The sequence below is a fragment of the Equus quagga genome, chromosome 12, assembly GCF_021613505.1.
Source record: "Equus quagga isolate Etosha38 chromosome 12, UCLA_HA_Equagga_1.0, whole genome shotgun sequence".
Taxonomy (NCBI): Eukaryota; Metazoa; Chordata; class Mammalia; order Perissodactyla; family Equidae; genus Equus; species Equus quagga.
The window spans coordinates 111,901,654-111,915,346 of NC_060278.1; the positions used below are offsets into that span (position 1 = coordinate 111,901,654).

Sequence of the window (13,693 nt, forward strand, 5' to 3'; positions counted from 1 at the left end):
ATTAAGTGGAGCCTCAAGTGCAGTTGCTACTTTCTCTCGTTAACCACCACACCCCCTAAAGCTATTGGCCCCATAGAAGCTGTTACAGCTACAGTGTGAATGGTTTCCTCCCAGCTGATTTCAACCTTGCAGCACAGATCAGCAAATCTCCCGGGTGTTACAAGCACTTCCTTTCTCTTTGCTCTTCCTCAAAACAAGGAGGTGGAAAGTTGGTTTCTCCAAGAGAACCCCAGTACCCACCTCAGCAAAGTGCCAATCAGGTTAAAACACAGGGGTAGTTTATCCACAGGCCCAGGTGATCCATGATTGGGGGCGTCCCACCAATGCTGGGCAGCTGGCCCTTGAGAGAGCCACCCGCTGCCCTCACTGCACCCAGTCCCACCTCCCTGCCCCGGTCCCCACTGTGCTTGCCTCTCCCTTTCCTCTCAGTGTCTACAGTGGTCAGGCCTCTCCTTTTCTAGCACTTTCTATGGCTCCCTCCCCCCTCAGCCTTCCTCCCACCTGCCTGTGCACACCAGTCATCTCCCCCAGCCCCTTCCTGGTCTCTGCCTACCCTGCCCCTGCTCCTATGGGTACTGTCCCCTTGCATGCTTCTCAGAGGCTGCCCCAGCCCACGTCTTGGGCTCTCTCCTTCCCTTCCTCATCGTTCCCACAGCTCCTGTCTGCTGTGCACAGAGAATTCCCACACCATTCCCCAAGCCTGCCTTTCCAAGTTCTAGCACCTTCTGGGTCTCCACATGGACGTCCCACAGGCCACAGGACATGTACCCAAGTAACCACAACAGCCCACTGGCTGCTCCCAGCCTGACTCCCCTGGGCCCAGCCAGGCACAGACCCTCGTCAGCCCCCTATCCTGACTCACCCTGCTGAAGGGCTCATGGCTGTGTGCGAGCCACCGAGAGGGGCAACAATTGCCTGCTGTTCCAGGCAGATGTGAGTGCCACCGTGGAACGCCAGCCTGGTGTGCGCCCAGACGGGGCTGCTGTGGGTGCTGCCCCAACAAGAGCAGCGTATGATAGGGAGGAAGAACAGATGGTTATTTGGGTCACGTGGGGCTGTGCAGGGATGCATGTAAGATGGCACCAGCCATGCCCTGAACACCAAGGGGGCCCGTGTGGACATGGTGACTCCTTACCATTAACTGAGGTGTCTTCTTGGACTAGTTCTGGCTCCTGAGGGCTGGCCACAGCCCTCGCAGCATCTTGAGCCAGTATAGGTCTTGGGGGGCATATCTGGAGCCCCTCAAAGTGGGAGGAGGTTGGACAGTTTCAGCCCTGGGCTGTCCCTGAGCACACACCACCTACAGAACCAGGGGCCTGGTGGGGGGTGCTGGGGAGCCCCCAGCAGGAGGTCGAGGAAGAAAACGCGGCCTCTTGCCCAGCACCCTGCCCACGGACACCCCTCCCTGGGCCCACTATCTCTGCTCATAGGGTACCTTCTGCCAAGTTACACACACTTCTGCCTGTTTTTTCACACACTGTTAAAAACGTTTTCCTTGTCTTGAATTCTGTCATGGCTTTCTTTGTAGAGGTCATCAAAACAGCAGAGGAGAAACCCGGTACTGTATATGGCTAAAGATGGTGAGGAGTCTACCTAAGGCCCACTGGTGTGTTGTGAAGACCAAACAAAAGCGTTTGCAAGTCCCACACCACACCCCCCAGAGCCACTGCCTGAGACCCTCAAATAGAGGTTGATAATTTGAGACACTTTCAGGCACCAAACCAGGAAGTGCTCAGTCACAGCTGAGTCACCCCGCATAAGGCCTCCTTGGCTTGCCCTGACAGGCAGAGGGGACGAATAATGACGGGTGGTTCGTGAGTGACCCTGAGCCCTTGGGTCTCGCAAAGGCTCCTCCAACCCCTCACCCACTGTGGCGCGGGCACCAGGGTTGTCTCCATTATACAGATGGGGAGGCTGAGGCCCAGGAGGCTGCTTGGGGGTCACACAGAGGGTTGGCTATGTAGCAGGATTTGCCCCCAGGCCTCTGGCCCTGTGGTCTGCCTCCCTCTGGAAGAGGAGGGGCTGCCAGCACAGCTGGACTCTAGCAGGCATCAAGGAGCCAGAGGAGAGCAAGCTGCCATGGTTCCCAGGCCAGCGGGATGCAGAAGACTCCAGGAAGGACCCACCCCAGCACAGCACAGAGACACATGTCCTGCCCCACTGCCTCAGTCTGGGGAGAGTTGGCCAGGCAGACGCCATCGTCTCCTTGGGTGCTCTGACCATTCCCCAGGGCAGGTGGGACTGGCTAGAGACCTTGGAGTCTCTGTGAGACTGACGCAGACTCTCCAGCACTCCTCTGCCCCACCCCCGCAGGTGGGGCTGAGCAGAGTGCCCCCACTGTCAGGCCAGAGTGGGGAGAGGATGGCTGCACTGAGCAGGAACAGGGCGCAGGGGACAGGCTGTGATTTGGGAAGAGCAGGATGTGTCCCCAGGCCTGTGGCATGTGCTGCTGGGGGCTACAAGTGGGGCCTGCATCTGGCTCTCTGTGGACTGCATGGAGCCTGGGCTGCAGCAGGAGCAACTGGAGTTCTGGGGAAAAGAGCCTGCAGGTGTGTAGTGTGAGGTGGGACTGGCCAGTGAGGGCGTCTCTGGCAAAGGCCCTCAGGTGGATGGGTGTGCAGGCGGCTCCACATGTGAACCCCTCCTGGGAGCAAGTGCTGAGTGACCACACGTGTGGGAATTTCTCTGTATAAACATGGCAGTGGGCAGGTGTGGGTGGGAAGGGCACCCCAACCCCGTAAGAGTCAAGTCCTTGGGGAGGTTCATCAGCGTGGGGTCCCCAAGGCTGACACTGGTGGGCCAAGGGGCCACACTGCCCTCTAACTTGGAACCTTCCCACCATCCACCTTCCCTGTGTACTGTGTTGCTGCAGGGGCCCCTCCTCGCCTCATCCGCGGGGCTGGGCTGCCTGGTCCTCTTCCGTCCACCCAGCACACCAGGAACCTTGCTGCAGAGTGCTGAGGCCTTCTGGGAGGGGCCTCAGCCTGGCTTGGGGTCCTGGCTCTTGCGACAGAAGGGTGTTCACGTGAGGCTCTGCTGCCTGGTGGGTGAGGGACAGGGCCTTGAACCTTTCCAGAATGAGTCCATTCACCCTGTGCAGCCAGGTCTATGGTCTGCTGGCCTCATGCAGGGCAGGCTAGGTCTGTGGATAGTTACCAAGGCTGTTACTGCCACCCAGGTGTACATCCCCTACCAGCGACAGCTGCTCCTGACAGGGCTGTAGGTTGTGCTGAGAGCCGTTGTTAGTGGGGCAGAGGTCATCCAGCCTCAGACCCTGGTGTGGGTGGGGACAGAGGTGCCTGAGAAGTAGCCCCAGAGTGATGATGAGGTTATCTTGGCCGGATGCAGCCCACGGGTGGGAGCCAAGTCTGGCAGGAGCCACAAGAGCTGTGAAGCCCCCAGACCTGCTTGGGGCCTTGAGCGAGACTCTCAGCCAACCCTTCCTGATGTGCAGCCCCATGGTGAACTCCGGACCCAGCACCCACCTCCTGGTTCCTCCTTCGAGGGTGCTGAGCCCCTGAGAGAAAAGCAATCAGTGGCTTCCGGTTGTAAATAACATTAATTTAAGATGTAAAGAAGCAGCTACAAGGAGAAAGTACTTGTCTCCCTTCACCTTGAGCTAATGCAGCCTGGGCCCTTTCTTCCAGATTGAGAAGAGAAGGCTGACAACAGACCAGGGTGTCTGCAGTGTCGCCTGAGGTGCTGGACGCCCCACTTGGCAATGTGGGAGGAGCCAGGCTGGAGCTGGCCTCTGCGTCCCCAAGACAAAGAGGGTGTTGTAAGCAACTGAAGGCCCCACCAAATGCAGGGGTCTGCAGCCCACAGACCCAAAAGGCATGCTTCTCCTTGGTCTGGCTTCCAGGTCTGTGCTGCCCACACCCTCCGACAGGAAGAGGGCGGACCAGCCACAAGCCACATATTGTTCTCCTTCTGGATCTTTCTGGGCAGGCTTCACCTTCATCGTGAGCTGAGGGTGGGGGTGGGTGCTGGGCAGGCCAGACCACCCGTTGGAGAGTGGCCTTGTGAGCAGGAGGGCCCTGAGAGCCAGCCCGGCCCCCACAGGCATCTCTCCAGTGGGTGCCTGGTGAGGATTCACTGTCGCCAGAGCCGGCCAGGGGTTCCCACAGGATGGTCAGGCTTTTCCAAGATCCCTTTTCCAGACTCCTGAAGACAGTTTCTTCTGAGGCACACATTCTCAGTCGGAAGCAGAAGGGAGTAAGTGTCCTTGCAAAGGGACCATGTCCTCCAGGACACTGCTGATCATTCCGGATCCACCACCACACTTGTACTCTCCTTGCAGGGCCCCTCCACACTTGTGCTGTTCCCAGAGGATGCAACTGCTGCCTGGCCCCAGCCCACAAGCTGACCCTGGTGGGGGGGGGGGCTGTTTCACGTGAGGGGGCTGTTCCGCGTGGGGAAGCTGTTCTGCATGATTCCCACTGAATTCCCGTCTGATGGAGGACCTGGAAGCAGGTCTGGGATCACCACGAGACAGAGCCCAGGCACACTTCCTTCTTGCAGTGCTGAGCCTGTGGGGGCCTTTTTGGAGTCTGGAACCCTCTGAAATTGTTTGTGAGATTACGTGTGCATGTGCAGAGGTGGGCTTTTTTCCTGGTTCATAGCCCTCCTCACATTCTTGAGTACAGTGGACAAACTTCCTATCTCACAGGCCCTAAGTGTCCTGTGAATGAAACACTCAGAGTGGCCATGGGCCAAGGACCCCGGTTTGCATCCACGAGGCCCTTGGCAAGCTGACTCTCTGAGTTGTAATGCAGGGGGCATATGAGAACACGGGCACATGAAGAAACACCGAGACACGTGCATTCACTGTGGTGGGGACCAGGTGATTCTGAAATATCTGGACGCTCCAGTCCCCACCAGCTCAGGATCCCTGGGGAGCTGCCTTGGAGGCCTCAGTGGGAGGCGGTCATGATGGTGGTGGTTTCCTCCAGGCCTCAAGGCCCACCCCCTGCCCCCAGAACTCTGCCCTACATGCCATCCACACTCCCCAATCATGCTGGAAGTGCCCTGGGGGCAGCTTTCAATAGTCTTGCTGTGCCCTGGGTGCCAGGGTGCGGGAGGAAGGGTGGACGCTGCTCCAAGTGTGCTGGAGCCCTACGCCAGGACTGGTGACCTTCAAGCGTTGTTCAAGCCCTTAGATCCTTTAAATAGAATGTTGCATGGAGCCCCTGCGCTGCTTTGGCCAAGAATGAGGGTCAGAATTGGTGTGGCCTCAGGGAGATGCCCAGCACCTATGGTCAGGCCCAGAGGGACCATTCCTGTCAGAGGGTCCCCCCTCGCTAGCCAAGTACAGAGCCTTGGAGACCCTGTGGGGAGAGTCAGCCAAGCATAAGACGCATGCTCTGTAGGAAATGGGGGGATCTGCAGGGTTGGGGGAGGGCTCAGCAAGTGTGTCTGAGGGACAGCACGCAGGCATGAGTGAGGGGTGCTGGGAGATCCCCCTCGTGGCGGCTCTGGTTTCTAACACAGTAGCACAGGTGGCAGCTCTCTGGGTTTGAGTCTGGGCCCATCTTATACCTGGGAACCTTGAGCAGATCACTTCTAGCCTCTGTGCCTCATTTTCCTTCTTTACAAATGGTCCACAGAGCCTGCTGCTAACGAGGGGAGAGAAGGAGAGTGGGGCGAGCCCAGGCCTGGCCTGGGGTCCCTGGAGATGTCTGGGTGGGTGCTGGGACAGGTCAGGGGCCTCTATACCACATCCCAGCACTGGGCCACCCCAGGGGAGCCAACTTGGAGCTGGCCTCTCCAGAGACCCGGCAACTGGGTGCCTCTTCCTGTGCCTGATGCCCTGCTGGCCACATAAAGCCAGGCTGCAGGGTCTCACTGTGGGCCCAGGCCATGCACCACCCCTGACACACTGAGGACAGCCACGACCCCTCCTCCGCTTCCCTGCCCCTCCCCTTTTGCATCAGCCAACACTCCTGGCTCCAAGATCTGCCCCTGGTGGGCTGCCAGCCGCCTGATGACTGACCACTGCTGCCTGCTAAGCCCTGGGCTTAGAGATGCCACCCAGGTCCCTCCTGTCTGCACCCACAAGTCCAGCTGCCATCCACCTGGTGGCTGTGGAGTGACTACATCTGCTGCTGCCATCTCCACTAGCAACTGGTCTGGTCCACTGAGAGCTGCAGTCAGAAGTTCTGGAATTTTCTCTTCCTGGACTGGCCCCACTTCTCCTAGGCTGCTACCTACTCATGCTCTTCCTTCAAGCTTTTCCTCTCACAAGTCACAAGAGATAGTGAGGAGCAGCTGAGGGGCTGGCGAAGGGGATGGAGACCTTTGAACCCTGGGACCCAGATCCTCGAAAATGTGGATGTCAGCTCCTCAGGGCACTTCCACCCTAGGCATCCTGTGGACACACCCTTGGACCCTAGTCTGACACCACTTCTTTGTAAGGACCCTCTATTAGGGTTCTCCAGAGAAACAGAACCAATAGGCGATATATACATATATATATGGAGAGAGAGACGATGATTTTGATTTTTTAAGGAATTGGCTCATGTGATTGTAGGGGCTGAGTCTGAAACCTGCAGGACAGGCTGGCAGGCTGGAGGCCCAGAAGGATTGATATCGCAGTCTCACATCCAAAGGCCACTTAGAGGAGAATTCCTTCTTCCCGGGGGAATCTCAATCTTTGTCCTTAGGGCTTCAATTGCTTGGATGAGGCCCATCCACATTATGGAGGGTAATTTGCTTTACTCAAAGTTTTCTGATTTAAATGTTAATCATATCTACGAAATACCCTCACAGCAACATCTAAACCGGTGTCTGACCAAACATCTGGGCCCCATGGCCTACCAAGGGGACATATGAAAGTGACCGCTGCAGACCTCTTCTCTGTGCCCATGCCTTGCTAACTTTTTATGAAGGTGGTTTGTTTTAAGATGAGAATTTTTTTTTTTTTTTAAAGATTGGCACCTAGGCTAACAACTGTTGCCAATCTTCCTTTTTTTTTTTTTTTAAGGATTGCCCCCCCCCCCACCACCCCCCGCCCCCCCCCCATACATAGTTGTATATCTTAGTTGCAGGTCCTTCTAGTTGTGGGATGTGGGACCCCTCCTCAAAGTGGCCTGACGAGCGGTGCCATGTCTGTGCCCAGGATCCCAACCCTGGGCCGCCGCAGCGGAGCACGCGAACTTAACCACTCGGCCACGGAGCCGGCCCCGAGAAATTATTTTTAAGAATCCCTTCCCAATCATTTTACGTAGATAAATATGTTTGAATTCACCAATATTTTCAGATCAACATCAAACTGCAGTCACCTGTATAGCATGGATGGCATAGACACCTTGATGCATGTCCGAAAACTGCGTTTAATTCCATTCTCCATTTACAAATGGCTTAAAATGAGGAAGACCTATATTTTTCTTTCTCTTTTTGGAGGACCTAGTTTGGATCCTCCTAACATGACAGCTGTGCAGCAGCGACGCCTTGTGGTAAATCTTGCATCTCGTCATTGCCGGCCCAGCCACTGGGGTGTGACCCCTCCTGGCTTGTTTCACAGACTGGCCAGAGGCAGGAGAGAAGGTCCAGTTGTAACACCATTCATTTGGGATGCTGTCCCCTCCTTGTCCCAACCCCCGACGTGGTGTTCGATGCATCTGTGGGCAAAAATCTCACTTGGAGGCACAGGGCACCAAGAGTGGATGTGAGGCCTTCGCCCTTCCACTGGACGAGATGTCAGAAAGGGCTGGCAGGGAAGAGGGCTGAGGATGGGGAGCAGCTGCCTGGGGACTCCCGTCCACTCACTCTCCCAGTTCCTCTGCAAAGCGGAGTCAGGAGGGCTTCAGGTGGCGCCTTCCGCTTGACACAGAGGGAAGAGCCCCTGGCATATCACCCATCAGGGCTTGTTTTTCTAACTCTGCTTCCTCTAGCCATGTGAGTCCCTTGATCTGTAGCCCTGACTCAGCTCCCTGACCAAGGTCTGGTGTTTAGAAATGAGCCCCTCCTTAAAAACAGGATGCTTTGTGTAAAACTCCTAGAGGATAAAACATATTTTAATTATTGTAATTACAAAAGCATACTTGCCAATAGTAAAAACAGTCAGACAAAACTGCAGGAAATAGAGAAAGAAGAGGTGTCCTCAGCTGGGACTGAGGCATCCTAAGGAAACAATCTTATGTATTCACCCATGTAGGTATCATTTCCAGAGCTCTTCAATTTTGTATAGATCTTCAATTTTGCATATTTCTGTTTGGTATCATTTACTTTCTGCATGAAACCTTCCTCGTGTGGATATGTTGCTTCTTTCCGCTTTTGTATGTCTGAAACAACTATTTCAATTTTTAAAAAATTAGTAGACTTTATTTTGAGAGCAGTTTTAGGTTTATAGAAAAATCGAGGAGATAGTGCAGAGTTCCCTCTACCTCCCCAGCACAAGCTTCCCGTTATTAACATCTTGTATTAGTGTGGTACATTGTTACAACTGATGTAGCAATGTTGATATGTTATTAATTAAAGTCCATAGTTTGCATTAGGGTTCCCTCTTGATGTTGTACATTCTGTAGGTTTTGACAATGCATATGACACACATCCACCATCACAGCTTCACTGCCCTAAAAGGCTTCCGTGCCCCACTTACTTATCCCTCTCTTTCCCCTACTCCCATCCCTGGCAACCACTGATCTTTTTACCATTTCTACAATTTTGCCTTTCCCGAAATGTCATATTGTTAGAATCATACAGTATGTATAGCCTTTTCAGACTGGTTTCTTTCATTTACCAATAAGCATGTAAGGTTCCTTCATGTCTTTTCAAGGTTTGATAGCTCAATTCTTTTTATCTGATTTATAGTCCATTCTGTGAATGTACCACAGTTTGTGTACCTATTCTTCTATTAAAGGACAGTGTGACTGCTTCTGATTTTTGGCAATTATGAATAAAGCTTCTATAAACTTTCGTGTGCAGGTTTTTGTGTGGACGTAGTTTTCACCTCATTTGGGTAAATACCAAGTTGTGCAATTGCCAGATCGTATGGTAAGAATCTGTTTAGTTTTGTAAGAAACCACCAAACAGTCTTCCAGAGTGGCTGCACCATTTTGCATTCCCACCAGCAACGAAGGAGAGCTGCTGTTGCTCAACATTCTCACCAGCATTTGGTGTCACTGTTCTGGATTTTGGCCATTCTAATGGGTGTGAATGGTCTCTCATTGCTGTTTTATTCGCCATTTCCCTGACGACAGAGGATGCTGAGCATCCTTTCGTGTGCTTATGAGCTATCTGTATGTCTTCTTGCTGAGGCACCTGTTCAGGACATTGGCTCATTTTTTAATTGGGTTGTTTGTTTTTTTTATTGTTGAGTTTTAAGCGTTCTTTGTATATTTTGAATACAAGTCTTTTATCAGATAAGTGTTTTGAGAATATTTTCTCTCAGTCTGTGGCTGGTTTTTTCATTCTCTTGACAGTGTCTTTTAAAGACAGAAAAATTTAGGTTTAATGAAATCCACCTTACTGGTTTTTTCTTTAATGAATCATGTGTTAGATGTTGTATGTAAAACTTCATTGCCAAGTCAAACGTCACCTAGATTTTCTTCTGTGTTACCTTCTAGAACTTTTATGTGAAAATGGAGAGGTTCATGTCTAGATTCATTTTTGTGCATGTGGGTGTCCAGTTGTTCTAGTACCATTTGTTGAAAAGACTATCCTTTCTCCATTGAATTCATTTGCTCCTTTGCATAAGAACAGTTGCCTATATTTGTCTGGGTCTATTTCTGGGCTCTCTATTTTGTTCCATTGCTCTGTCTTTCACCAATACCACACTGTCTTGATTACTGTAACTTTATAGTGTCTTGAAACCAGGTAGTGTCAGTCCTCCAACCTTGTTCTTCTGCTTCAGTATTGTGTTGGCTTTTCTGGGTCTTTTGCCTTTTCATATAAACTTTAGAATCAGTTTGTTGATACCCACAAAATAACTTGCTAGGATTTTGATTGGAATTGCATTGAATCTACAGACAAAGTTGGCAATATCTGTCAATTTAATTAGATCTTCTTTGACTTCTTGATAAAATTGCTTATTAGTTCCAGAGTTTTATTTATTTTTTTAATAGATTTTTGGGTATATTCTACATAGACAATCTTGTTAGCTGTGAACAAAGACAGTTTTATTTCTTCCTTTCATTCTGTATACCCCTCCACCCCTTTTCATGTCTTATTGGATTAGCTAGATCTTCTAGTACAATGTTGAAAAGAAGTGGTGAGAGAAAACATCCTTGCTTTACTCCTGATCTTATGGGAAAGTATATAGTTTCTCAACATTAAGTATGATGTTAGCTGTGGGCTTTTTGTAGATGTTCCTTATCAAGTTGAAAAAGTTCCCCTCTATTCCTAGTTTGCTGAGAGTTTTCATAATGAATAGGAGCTGGGTTTTGTCAAATGCTTTCTTTTTTTATCTGTTGATAAGATCATATGATTTTATTTCTTTAGCCTGTAGATGTGATGGATTACATTGATTGATTTTTGAATGTTCAACCAGCCTTGCGTGCCTGGAGTAAATCCCACTTGATCGTGGTATGTAATTCTTTTTATATATTGTTGGATTCAACTTGCTAATATTTTGTTGAGGATTTTTGCATCTATGTTCATGAGTGATACTGGTTTATACTTTCTCTTTCTTGTAATGTTTTTGTCTGTTTTGGTACTAGGGCTAGAGGTTTATCAATTTTATCATCCTTTTCAGGAAACTAGCTGTTGGTTTCATTAATTTCCCCGACTGATTTCTTGTTTTCAGTTTCATTGCTTTCTGCTCTACTTTTTAATTACTTCTTTTCTTCTGCTCACTTTGGATTTAATTTACTCTTTGTTTGGATTTGTAATTTCCTCTATCGATGGTGATGCTCTAGGCTGGGAATGCCTGAGGTGCTTTTCTGGGCCTGTATTACTGGTAGTGAGCCCCACAGACATTCCCTCCCACCCCACTACCGGGGCCAATATTGCGGCTGGGCTGTCCCTTGTGGTTCTTATTATGATCGTAGGATGCACTTCAGCTAAAACCATGAGGGAACTCTGAGGAACAAGATTTACTACTGGCAAGTCCAAGGGCCACACAGTGAGGTCACTGGGGGAGGGGTGTGTGGGGAGAGAACTGAGGTCTGAGGATGGGGTGTCTGGGGTTTCATGGGGTCACTCATTATTGGCAAACTTGAATCATAAGGGCAGGAATTACCACACGGGAGACTGGAGGCACGGTCACTCAGGCCCTCAGTCATCTTGGTTGCCCAGGGTTTCCTGAAAGAGGACCTCCTAGGGTGTAGGGGGGCTGGTTCCTCAGTTTCAACTGATTGACTTTTCTCCTCTTTATATTTATTTTATAAAGATATATATTTTAATTATATTTTCCTCCTTCTCTGTATGCCTGACAATTTTAGATGGGAGGCCCAACATTGTGAATTTTACCGTATTGAGTGTTACATTTCGTATTCTTATAAATATTCTTGAGCTGTCTTCCAGGACACAGTTACTGGGAAACAGTTTCAAGTCTTTGATTTAAGTGGGGTCTGAGCAACGACCGGTCTGCGGCTAACTACTCAATGTCCTATGAACCAAGAGCTTTCCAGTCTTTATGTCTCTTGAGATGTCTTCAGTTGTCCGTTATGGAGACCCCTATGCAGATCAGGGGGACAACAGGAAACTTCGCGGGAGACAGTGTAGACGAGGCCTCTCGGAGCCGCGTTTCCCAGGGAGAGGGGTCTGTCCAGGTGCAGGCGCGGGAGGCGGGGCCCGGCGGGGGCTCCGGCCACTCTGCTGTCCCTGGCCTGCAGCCACCCGACCCTCCCTTGGCACGCCGGCCTCCTTCGTGTCCTGCCGATCTCGGCTCGGACGTCCCTTCCGCTCCCCCAGCCACCGCCGCCCGTCACCGTCCATCGCCCGGGCATTCGCACCCTCCTCACCCGTCGGCCCTCCAGGAACGTCCCTTCCACAGAAGGGGCCCCGCCTGCCGTGCTCACGGCTGGGTCCTGGCTCGCGGAGGGGCGCCGACCTAACCATCCTCACCGCGGCAGGCCCTCGACCTCCGCATTGCCGCAGAGCGCAGCCAGCGATCAGGCCCGGACGACACGAGCAGGGAGCGCCGGCGGGGCCCATCCGCGGCACCGTTGCCGCTTTAAGGGCCGGGCCGGGGCGCACGCGCAGTCGAGCCAAGGCGCGCGCAGGCGCAGTGGGGGCGGCGGGTGTTTACGGCGGCGAGGTCGGAGCAGCGAGGGGGCCGCAGACGGCGAGGGGCCGAGGAGCTGCAGGCCGCGGCCGGGCGGCCCGAGGTAGAGCCGCCGCTTCCGCCCCGTGCCCCGCGCCGCTCGCCACCCCCGCCCGGCGCTGGCGCCTGGAGCCCCCCTCACCGCTCCCCTCCCCCCGCTCCCTCCCCGCATCCCCCTCCCCCCGGGGGCGTCCCCCTCTCGTCCCCCTCTCGTCCCCCTCTCGTCCTCCCTCCCCGGGAGGCCAGTCTTCCCCGCGCGCCCGCCCGGCCGGGCGACCCCCTGGGCGCTGCCTGCCTGGGACCTGCAGCCCTGGCTTTCCAAGCGGGAACACTTGCAGTTGGTCCCGAGCGAGTCGCGTTCCGAGGTCTCACAGCGTCTGCCCTGGGCCTTTGCAGGGGCGGCAGGCTGTGCAGGAGGAGTTGGCCCTCCCGAGCTGGCGCGGAGCGCTGGGCTTGGGTCTCAAGCGGTGGGGCCGCACTGGCGTGGCGTCTGTGTCTTGTTTGCTTTTGCGCAGGATGCGGCCCTGCGGTTGATGTTTGCGCCTCGAAAAAGTCATTTAAATCTCTGCCTTTCCCCTTTGCTGCGGTGCCTGTGTGTGTTTTCTTTGTTCTTTTTGACAAAGGAGTGAGTAGACTCGTTCAAGAATTAGTGAAGGCATTCTCCTTTAAACAGCTCAGAGCTTGCAGCTCTGCTTTTGGGGGGACGCTTAGGGAGAGGGGGCCTCAGAGGCGGCGGCTTTCAGCGCCTGAGGCCGGTGCCTAGGTCCCTTGGACTAGCCCCTGCTTATCCCTGGCCTGGGACATCCCTGGGGTTGGGGGGCTCCAGGTTCTGAGAACGTGTCTGTATTTGCAACTCTAGTTGTTAGAAAGCTTTCTGTGAGTTTAATATAAATTATCTGCATCCAACATGTGTTCCACTGGTCCGGCTTTATCAGGCCAGTGAATAGTGTATACATGGCAGCCTTTCAAGTATTTTGAAAAACTCCCTTTGCATTCCTGTAAGTGTTCTGGTTTTCAAGATAAGTCTCAGGGTCTCCCATTATTCTGTGGAAGGTGTGGTTTTGAGTCCTCCCCAGCTCATCATCCACATGAATTACTTTGTACATGAGAAGTGACATCCAGGTTGGAACGTGGCCCTCTACGTGCAATCTGACAAACCCAGTGTAGACTGAAATGGTGACCACGTTGTCACAGCTTCGTGCTGTGTTGACCCAGCCACAGTCACAGCCTACTCAGTTGTCATCACGAGGCAGTCTTCCTCACTGCACCCTGCAGGCAGTTTTGGAAGGAGGTTGTCCTGTTGGCCTGTGACCAGCTACTGCACATAGCGAGGTGTATTGAGGTTTGCAAAGTATGATCAAGTGCAACATCCAAAAAATGATTTGCCATTACTTTGAAAAATTGGATTTGAGGGGCCAGCTGGTGGCATAGTGGTTAAGTTCCTGCGCTCCACTTCGGTGTCAGTGGTTAAGTTCCTGCGCTCCACTT

General features: G+C 52.7%; 1 protein-coding gene across 1 annotated transcript in view; it reads left to right on the forward strand.

Moving 5' to 3' along the window:
* Positions 1-12,177: 12,177 nt before the first annotated feature.
* PCMTD2 (protein-L-isoaspartate (D-aspartate) O-methyltransferase domain containing 2) overlaps positions 12,178-13,693 on the forward strand; it is a 31,677-nt gene continuing 30,161 nt past the window's right edge. Inside the window, exon 1 of the mRNA XM_046678977.1 lies at positions 12,178-12,269. The gene's annotated coding sequence lies outside the window, so the exon portion shown is untranslated. The remainder of the gene's footprint in view (positions 12,270-13,693) is intronic.